Below are 8,770 nucleotides of genomic sequence, written 5' to 3' on the forward strand. Positions count from 1 at the left end.
GGTAACAGCAAGGCACGAATGTCTCCAGGGATCGTTCTCTAAATGCTATCACGATGCACCGCTGGTGATTTGGCAGAGATCCGTTCATGACAAGTCCTAGGCTTGAGACATTCACTCCAGATCACAGCTAGCTACTCATTGCTCCTCAAATCATCTTTCAAAATGCATTTGGATGAAAGCCTGGCATTACCGTTAACGAAAAATGCTGTTCATTTGACATTCCTTCCAGGTTACTGCTAGGGACGAAATTCTCGGGAATCTTCCTCAAGAAGTCAGAGGGATGCACTGCCGGCTACCTGGCAGAGAGCCCTTTCAGAAAATTGCTACAAATGAAAAATGCATTCCAGATCACAGCTAGGTGCAAATTTCTCCCGCAATCATCCTCCAAATGTCATTCATTCGGAGGCTCTGCTGGTCATTTGGCAGAGATCCGTTCGTGAAAATAGCTCAAGATGAAACATTCCAGATCAAAGCTTGGCACCAATGTCTCCAGGAATCGTCCCCCGAATGTCATTCGGAAGCCCTGCAGGTCATTTGGCAGCGATCCGTTGGTGAAAATATCATGTAGAAAAGCATTCCATGTCCCTGCTAGGGATGACTTTGCCCAAGGCAACTCGGACGCCTTGCTGCGCATTTGGGAGAGATCCATTCATGACAATTGCTAAACGTGAGCCATGAACTCCAGATCCCTACTTGGCACATATTTCTGCTGGAATCGTCCTCCAAATGGCTTTCGGGTGCACCACGGGCCATTTGGCAGAGATCCGTTCGTGAAAATAGCTAAACATGAGACAATCATTCTGGATCTCAGCTAGGACTAATTTCTCCTGGCATCGTCCTCCAAATGCCGTTCGGATGCAGTGCTGGGAAGTTGGCAGCGAACCCTTCTTGAACGTTGCTAAACATGAGCTCTTCAGTCCAGATCACTGCTTGGCAGGAATGTCTCATGGAATCGTCCTCCAAATGTCGTTACGATGCACTGCTTACCATTTCCAGAGATCCAGCCAGGACAATTCCTAAAAACGAACTATTCACTCCAGGTCACAGCTAGACACGAATATGCCCTGGCATCGTCCTCCAAGAGCCAGTCGGATACGCTGCTGGGCATTGGGCAGCTATCCAGTCCTGAAAAATATTATTCACCTAGGAAAGCATTCCATGTCCCTGCTAGGGACGACTTTGTCCTAGAATCGACCTCCAAGTGCAAATCGGAGGCATTGCTGGTATTTGGCAGAGACCCTTCCTGAAAATTGCTAAACATGAGACATTCACTTCACATCACTGCTAGCCACCAATTTCTCCTGGAAGCATTCTCCAAATGCCTTTCGGATGCACTGCTTGCCATTTGGCAGAGCAGGAAAGAATTTTGCTTGCTTAATCTAGTTCGAGGACCGACCACTCCTAAATAATCAGGATAGTAGCCCAATGGCGCGAATATGAAGAGTCCCTGACAATTTGTCACAAGCACGGGTCACTAAGGATTTTCTCTTTCTTTGTAAGTTCCACGGAACCGATCTTTCCCTAATGCTCAGGACCTCTTTTAAACTGTTTGAAAATGAAAAGGCTCCGAGAAACGAGTCACCCGCAGGGATCACTAACGAGTTTTGTTTTGTTTGTAACGTTCATGATGCCCTCTCTTCCAAATGACCAAGAGAAACCTAGTGGCTTTTAGATGACGAGTCCGGGACAAAGTTTGTCTCAAGTGCTGTTCATTAATGACTTTCTCTCTAGTTCTCATTTTCTCTAACCGCTCTACTGCAAATGACAGTAAGGACAGACTCCTAAATGCTTTAAAAAAGGAGGCTTTCAGAAGTATTTGCCAAACCCCTAGTGGTCAAGAATGAGTTTAACCTTTCTTTAGGACAGGATCCTAAAAGCTGTAATGTGAAGATTCCGCGACAAATTTATCCCCCGCTAAGGTGAGCGAAGCGTTTTGCTTTGTTATTCATCTGCACGGAGCGAGCCTTCCAAATGAGGCCAGACTCCAAACTGTCTTCAGTTGAAGATTCCATAAGAAATGGCTCACAAGCACCGATCAGTAATGAGTTTCGCTTTCTTTTCAATGTCACCATGCGCTCCCTTCCAGATGATCTGGATAGACTCATAATGGCTTGAAGACTTGGATTCCGTGAGAAATTTCACAAAGCACTGATCACTACTGACTTTCTCTTGGTTTATCACTTTCACTGACCGATAAAGCCCATCTCTTCAGGACCCTCTCGTAACGCCTTTTAAATGAAGAGTCACAGATAACTTTTCCTCCAGCAATGATAAGTAATCAGGTTCTCTTTCTTTGCAGCTTTCTATGCCGAAGAATCAGGAGAGTAGTATGATGGCTTTAAGATGAAGGCTGCATGAAACATTTGAGGATGAGAAAAGAGTTTTGCCTTCTTTGTAATTCTCACCAGCCGATCTCTTCTTAACGATGAGGACAGACTCTCAAGGGCTGTAAGATGACGATTAAATGAGAAATTTGTCATAAGCATACATTAATACTTCCTTTCCCTTTGTTTCTAATTTTCTCCAACCAATCGAGCCCACAAGCTCAGGACAGGATCCGGACAGCTTGAAAATGAAGATTCCATGAGAATTTTGTGCCCAGCCTTGATTAGGGCTGAGTTTTCCTTTCTTTGTACTTTTTACGAGCCCACGTCTTCTAATGGCACAAGACAGTTGGAGTTAAGCTGTGGGTAGGACGCCACGTCCTCAGGGTTATGGCTAGGCCACTTACAAGTGTGGTTCCTGTGTGCAGGCCACATGCAGTTAGAGTTAGGGAAGGGCAGAGCTCCCAGCCCTAGGTTAGCGTTCTCAGCGCTAGGGTTAGGGTTCATACGGGTAGGAATCCCGATCCTAGTGTTTCCTCGACCACAGGAAACGTAAGCCTCCGTGCAAGTGGCCTTCCCGTGGGAACCCTAATCCTAGGGTTCGGGCCTTACCCATAGACACCCTAAGGCAAGGATCCCCATCTGTAGGACCTCTATGCCTAAAGTGAGCTGGCCTAACCATTGGAACCCTTACTTCAACTGGCCTATGCCTAGAACCCTAACCCTAACGCTAAGTGGCCTACCCGTAAGCATCCTAATGCTAGGGCGGGAATCCCTTCCCACAGCAAGCCTATTTCAGCGTGGCTAACCCATAGGAACCATAACCCAACTCCCCTTGGTCTAGCAATGGGAACCCTACCCCTTAGTCCAAAGGGCCTAGCTCGGGAAACCCTGACGCTGACGCCAAGTGGGCTAAGGAGCCCTAACGCCTATCCCTAACTCCAACTGACCTACTCAGAGGAACTTTAACCCAATTGGCGGGGAGCCCTACCTTTTGCAAGCCTAACTCTCCCCAAAATTAGCAAATTTCTCCTGCAATCATCCTCCAAATGTAATTCCGATGCACTGCTGGCCATTTGGGAGAGATCCCTTCTTGAAAAATGCTCTCCAGGAGACATTAGTTCCAGGTAACAGCAAGGCACGAATGTCTCCAGGGATCGTTCTCTAAATGCTATCACGATGCACCGCTGGTGATTTGGCAGAGATCCGTTCATGACAAGTCCTAGGCTTGAGACATTCACTCCAGATCACAGCTAGCTACTCATTGCTCCTCAAATCATCTTTCAAAATGCATTCGGATGAAAGCCTGGCATTACCGTTAACGAAAAATGCTGTTCATTTGACATTCCTTCCAGGTTACTGCTAGGGACGAAATTCTCGGGAATCTTCCTCAAGAAGTCAGAGGGATGCACTGCCGGCTACCTGGCAGAGAGCCCTTTCAGAGAATTGCTACAAATGAAAAATGCATTCCAGATCACAGCTAGGTGCAAATTTCTCCCGCAATCATCCTCCAAATGTCATTCATTCGGAGGCTCTGCTGGTCATTTGGCAGAGATCCGTTCGTGAAAATAGCTCAAGATGAAACATTCCAGATCAAAGCTTGGCACCAATGTCTCCAGGAATCGTCCCCCGAATGTCATTCGGAAGCCCTGCAGGTCATTTGGCAGCGATCCGTTGGTGAAAATATCATGTAGAAAAGCATTCCATGTCCCTGCTAGGGATGACTTTGCCCAAGGCAACTCGGACGCCTTGCTGCGCATTTGGGAGAGATCCATTCATGACAATTGCTAAACGTGAGCCATGAACTCCAGATCCCTACTTGGCACATATTTCTGCTGGAATCGTCCTCCAAATGGCTTTCGGGTGCACCACGGGCCATTTGGCAGAGATCCGTTCGTGAAAATAGCTAAACATGAGACAATCATTCTGGATCTCAGCTAGGACTAATTTCTCCTGGCATCGTCCTCCAAATGCCGTTCGGATGCAGTGCTGGGAAGTTGGCAGCGAACCCTTCTTGAACGTTGCTAAACATGAGCTCTTCAGTCCAGATCACTGCTTGGCAGGAATGTCTCATGGAATCGTCCTCCAAATGTCGTTACGATGCACTGCTTACCATTTCCAGAGATCCAGCCAGGACAATTCCTAAAAACGAACTATTCACTCCAGGTCACAGCTAGACACGAATATGCCCTGGCATCGTCCTCCAAGAGCCAGTCGGATACGCTGCTGGGCATTGGGCAGCTATCCAGTCCTGAAAAATATTATTCACCTAGGAAAGCATTCCATGTCCCTGCTAGGGACGACTTTGTCCTAGAATCGACCTCCAAGTGCAAATCGGAGGCATTGCTGGTATTTGGCAGAGACCCTTCCTGAAAATTGCTAAACATGAGACATTCACTTCACATCACTGCTAGCCACCAATTTCTCCTGGAAGCATTCTCCAAATGCCTTTCGGATGCACTGCTTGCCATTTGGCAGAGCAGGAAAGAATTTTGCTTGCTTAATCTAGTTCGAGGACCGACCACTCCTAAATAATCAGGATAGTAGCCCAATGGCGCGAATATGAAGAGTCCCTGACAATTTGTCACAAGCACGGGTCACTAAGGATTTTCTCTTTCTTTGTAAGTTCCACGGAACCGATCTTTCCCTAATGCTCAGGACCTCTTTTAAACTGTTTTAAAATGAAAAGGCTCCGAGAAACGAGTCACCCGCAGGGATCACTAACGAGTTTTGTTTTGTTTGTAACGTTCATGATGCCCTCTCTTCCAAATGACCAAGAGAAACCTAGTGGCTTTTAGATGACGAGTCCGGGACAAAGTTTGTCTCAAGTGCTGTTCATTAATGACTTTCTCTCTAGTTCTCATTTTCTCTAACCGCTCTACTGCAAATGACAGTAAGGACAGACTCCTAAATGCTTTAAAAAAGGAGGCTTTCAGAAGTATTTGCCAAACCCCTAGTGGTCAAGAATGAGTTTAACCTTTCTTTAGGACAGGATCCTAAAAGCTGTAATGTGAAGATTCCGCGACAAATTTATCCCCCGCTAAGGTGAGCGAAGCGTTTTGCTTTGTTATTCATCTGCACGGAGCGAGCCTTCCAAATGAGGCCAGACTCCAAACTGTCTTCAGTTGAAGATTCCATAAGAAATGGCTCACAAGCACCGATCAGTAATGAGTTTCGCTTTCTTTTCAATGTCACCATGCGCTCCCTTCCAGATGATCTGGATAGACTCATAATGGCTTGAAGACTTGGATTCCGTGAGAAATTTCACAAAGCACTGATCACTACTGACTTTCTCTTGGTTTATCACTTTCACTGACCGATAAAGCCCATCTCTTCAGGACCCTCTCGTAACGCCTTTTAAATGAAGAGTCACAGATAACTTTTCCTCCAGCAATGATAAGTAATCAGGTTCTCTTTCTTTGCAGCTTTCTATGCCGAAGAATCAGGAGAGTAGTATGATGGCTTTAAGATGAAGGCTGCATGAAACATTTGAGGATGAGAAAAGAGTTTTGCCTTCTTTGTAATTCTCACCAGCCGATCTCTTCTTAACGATGAGGACAGACTCTCAAGGGCTGTAAGATGACGATTAAATGAGAAATTGGTCATAAGCATTCATTAATACTTCCTTTCCCTTTGTTTCTAATTTTCTCCAACCAATCGAGCCCACAAGCTCAGGACAGGATCCGGACAGCTTGAAAATGAAGATTCCATGAGAATTTTGTGCCCAGCCTTGATTAGGGCTGAGTTTTCCTTTCTTTGTACTTTTTACGAGCCCACGTCTTCTAATGGCACAAGACAGTTGGAGTTAAGCTGTGGGTAGGACGCCACGTCCTCAGGGTTATGGCTAGGCCACTTACAAGTGTGGTTCCTGTGTGCAGGCCACATGCAGTTAGAGTTAGGGAAGGGCAGAGCTCCCAGCCCTAGGTTAGCGTTCTCAGCGCTAGGGTTAGGGTTCATATGGGTAGGAATCCCGATCCTAGTGTTTCCTCGACCACAGGAAACGTAAGCCTCCGTGCAAGTGGCCTTCCCGTGGGAACCCTAATCCTAGGGTTCGGGCCTTACCCATAGACACCCTAAGGCAAGGATCCCCATCTGTAGGACCTCTATGCCTAAAGTGAGCTGGCCTAACCATTGGAACCCTTACTTCAACTGGCCTATGCCTAGAACCCTAACCCTAACGCTAAGTGGCCTACCCGTAAGCATCCTAATGCTAGGGCGGGAATCCCTTCCCACAGCAAGCCTATTTCAGCGTGGCTAACCCATAGGAACCATAACCCAACTCCCCTTGGTCTAGCAATGGGAACCCTACCCCTTAGTCCAAAGGGCCTAGCTCGGGAAACCCTGACGCTGACGCCAAGTGGGCTAAGGAGCCCTAACGCCTATCCCTAACTCCAACTGACCTACTCAGAGGAACTTTAACCCAATTGGCGGGGAGCCCTACCTTTTGCAAGCCTAACTCTCCCCAAAATTAGCAAATTTCTCCTGCAATCATCCTCCAAATGTAATTCCGATGCACTGCTGGCCATTTGGGAGAGATCCCTTCTTGAAAAATGCTCTCCAGGAGACATTAGTTCCAGGTAACAGCAAGGCACGAATGTCTCCAGGGATCGTTCTCTAAATGCTATCACGATGCACCGCTGGTGATTTGGCAGAGATCCGTTCATGACAAGTCCTAGGCTTGAGACATTCACTCCAGATCACAGCTAGCTACTCATTGCTCCTCAAATCATCTTTCAAAATGCATTCGGATGAAAGCCTGGCATTACCGTTAACGAAAAATGCTGTTCATTTGACATTCCTTCCAGGTTACTGCTAGGGACGAAATTCTCGGGAATCTTCCTCAAGAAGTCAGAGGGATGCACTGCCGGCTACCTGGCAGAGAGCCCTTTCAGAAAATTGCTACAAATGAAAAATGCATTCCAGATCACAGCTAGGTGCAAATTTCTCCCGCAATCATCCTCCAAATGTCATTCATTCGGAGGCTCTGCTGTTCATTTGGCAGAGATCCGTTCGTGAAAATAGCTCAAGATGAAACATTCCAGATCAAAGCTTGGCACCAATGTCTCCAGGAATCGTCCCCCGAATGTCATTCGGAAGCCCTGCAGGTCATTTGGCAGCGATCCGTTGGTGAAAATATCATGTAGAAAAGCATTCCATGTCCCTGCTAGGGATGACTTTGCCCAAGGCAACTCGGACGCCTTGCTGCGCATTTGGGAGAGATCCATTCATGACAATTGCTAAACGTGAGCCATGAACTCCAGATCCCTACTTGGCACATATTTCTGCTGGAATCGTCCTCCAAATGGCTTTCGGGTGCACCACGGGCCATTTGGCAGAGATCCGTTCGTGAAAATAGCTAAACATGAGACAATCATTCTGGATCTCAGCTAGGACTAATTTCTCCTGGCATCGTCCTCCAAATGCCGTTCGGATGCAGTGCTGGGAAGTTGGCAGCGAACCCTTCTTGAACGTTGCTAAACATGAGCTCTTCAGTCCAGATCACTGCTTGGCAGGAATGTCTCATGGAATCGTCCTCCAAATGTCGTTACGATGCACTGCTTACCATTTCCAGAGATCCAGCCAGGACAATTCCTAAAAACGAACTATTCACTCCAGGTCACAGCTAGACACGAATATGCCCTGGCATCGTCCTCCAAGAGCCAGTCGGATACGCTGCTGGGCATTGGGCAGCTATCCAGTCCTGAAAAATATTATTCACCTAGGAAAGCATTCCATGTCCCTGCTAGGGACGACTTTGTCCTAGAATCGACCTCCAAGTGCAAATCGGAGGCATTGCTGGTATTTGGCAGAGACCCTTCCTGAAAATTGCTAAACATGAGACATTCACTTCACATCACTGCTAGCCACCAATTTCTCCTGGAAGCATTCTCCAAATGCCTTTCGGATGCACTGCTTGCCATTTGGCAGAGCAGGAAAGAATTTTGCTTGCTTAATCTAGTTCGAGGACCGACCACTCCTAAATAATCAGGATAGTAGCCCAATGGCGCGAATATGAAGAGTCCCTGACAATTTGTCACAAGCACGGGTCACTAAGGATTTTCTCTTTCTTTGTAAGTTCCACGGAACCGATCTTTCCCTAATGCTCAGGACCTCTTTTAAACTGTTTGAAAATGAAAAGGCTCCGAGAAACGAGTCACCCGCAGGGATCACTAACGAGTTTTGTTTTGTTTGTAACGTTCATGATGCCCTCTCTTCCAAATGACCAAGAGAAACCTAGTGGCTTTTAGATGACGAGTCCGGGACAAAGTTTGTCTCAAGTGCTGTTCATTAATGACTTTCTCTCTAGTTCTCATTTTCTCTAACCGCTCTACTGCAAATGACAGTAAGGACAGACTCCTAAATGCTTTAAAAAAGGAGGCTTTCAGAAGTATTTGCCAAACCCCTAGTGGTCAAGAATGAGTTTAACCTTTCTTTAGGACAGGATC

The sequence above is a fragment of the Eretmochelys imbricata genome, chromosome 3, assembly GCF_965152235.1.
Source record: "Eretmochelys imbricata isolate rEreImb1 chromosome 3, rEreImb1.hap1, whole genome shotgun sequence".
Classification (NCBI taxonomy): Eukaryota; Metazoa; Chordata; order Testudines; family Cheloniidae; genus Eretmochelys; species Eretmochelys imbricata.